This window comes from Schistocerca gregaria, chromosome 1 (assembly GCF_023897955.1).
Source record: "Schistocerca gregaria isolate iqSchGreg1 chromosome 1, iqSchGreg1.2, whole genome shotgun sequence".
Lineage (NCBI taxonomy): Eukaryota > Metazoa > Arthropoda > Insecta > Orthoptera > Acrididae > Schistocerca > Schistocerca gregaria.
The window spans coordinates 854,631,230-854,632,830 of record NC_064920.1 but is presented as its reverse complement, the minus strand read 5'-3'; the positions used below and the strand labels follow the sequence as shown (position 1 = coordinate 854,632,830).

The 1,601-nt window shown below is 42.3% G+C and overlaps 1 pseudogene; it reads left to right on the top strand.

Moving 5' to 3' along the window:
• Window positions 1-1,172: 1,172 nt before the first annotated feature.
• On the top strand, window positions 1,173-1,290 carry LOC126287892 (5S ribosomal RNA; annotated as a pseudogene).
• The last annotated feature ends 311 nt before the right edge of the window (window positions 1,291-1,601 follow it).

The following is a 1,601-nucleotide window of genomic DNA, read 5'->3' as shown; positions in this document are numbered from 1 at the left end:
TAAGACATTTTACGACTGTTGACCGGAAAACTCTTGGCAAATACTTTAGTGAATGCAACTAGACATCAAAACTCTCAAAACTTATTTTAAGATCCCGAGTAAGATACAGTGCTGAGCAGTATTTGATGAGGAAGTGCCCGATAGTTTTAACATTAAGACGCAGGAAATGCCTGCTGGCTTTTACATTTTAAATAAGGCACAGATGAGGGGGCGTGCTTTTCCCCCTTCTCTTCCATTATGTTCCTGAAAAAGTAGTGAGAGGATTGTGCAAAGCACAGTGAGATAGAATCAGAAGAAAGAAGGGCTGATGGACTGTTTAGCTTCTTTACATGATAAAGTGTTAATTGCCGACTCTCTAGAAGTGGACGCTTTCCATGTCAGTGTCCTGCCATGGGCCCAAACCAGGAATTCGCATTTTGTCACGATGCTACTCCTTCGTTTCCTCTGACTAACGGGTACATTTTTCTTTATTGGAGTCTCTTGAAAACTGTAGATGTTATTCAGGGTCTGCCTTACAGTCCTTGTGTTACTGAAATCCATCAGCTCCGCCACTTTTATATACGATTCTGCCTACATCAGGCAAATGGTATAGAGCTTCCTGTTTTACCAGTAGGTAAACATACTATTACTGATCATCTTTACACATGGGCCTAAAAATTAGGGAGATTCATCTCTCTGCGAGTAGAGTTCGGAATTATGTCTCCGATATTCCCCATGTGACAACACTAATATCTTTCTAAGAAGAAAACCGTTTATCGAACCAGTATTAAACAAGCTGATTGAGAAATATCACTGGAATAGGCCACAGTCCAGGAGATGGATATACTGAAATGCCTTAGCGAATAGTTTCAATTCAACTTGTCAAAGAGAGTGACCTTCTCTGCGAGACCTAATGCGATGCAAGCAGCCTAACGTTTGCCAGTAAAACACCTAGAAGAAGACAAGCTAATTGCGCCATATTTATGAGGAACAGCAAGCAACATTCTCAGCCGTGAAACCTTGTCTGCCTTATAGAGTCCGTTGCTAAATAAATGGGGACTGAAAATTTTGGAAGTTAGAGGAAATAGAATTCTTAGAAACTTCTTGGACTCAGTATTGTCACATGGAGAATATCCGAAGTCTCGTCTCAGAGAGATGCGTTGTTTGATTTGTTATGGTCATACGAAAACACAGCCAACTGCCTTGCCGCAGTGGTAACACCGGTTCCCGTCAGATCACCAAAGTTAAGCGCTGTTGGGCTGGGCTAGCATTTGGATGGGTGACCATCCGGTCTGCCGAGCGCTGTTGGCAAGCGGGGTGCACTCAGCCCTTGTGAGGTAAATTGAGGAGCTACTTGATTGAGAAGTAGCTGCTCTGGCCTCGGAAATGACATACGGTCGGGAGAGCGGTGTGCTTGAAACGTCCCCTTAGAAAAATTATACACGACTGTGTTTAAAATTATACACGACTGTGCTTAAACTGACACACAATATTTTTAGCGCAACGCAATCTGACTTTCAATAATCCCTACAAAAGAATGGCCCTGACTAACATTAACCTATACCTTTCACAAATCACTTACCTCACAAAAAATCTTCGTTACTCGAACTACTGCAATACAG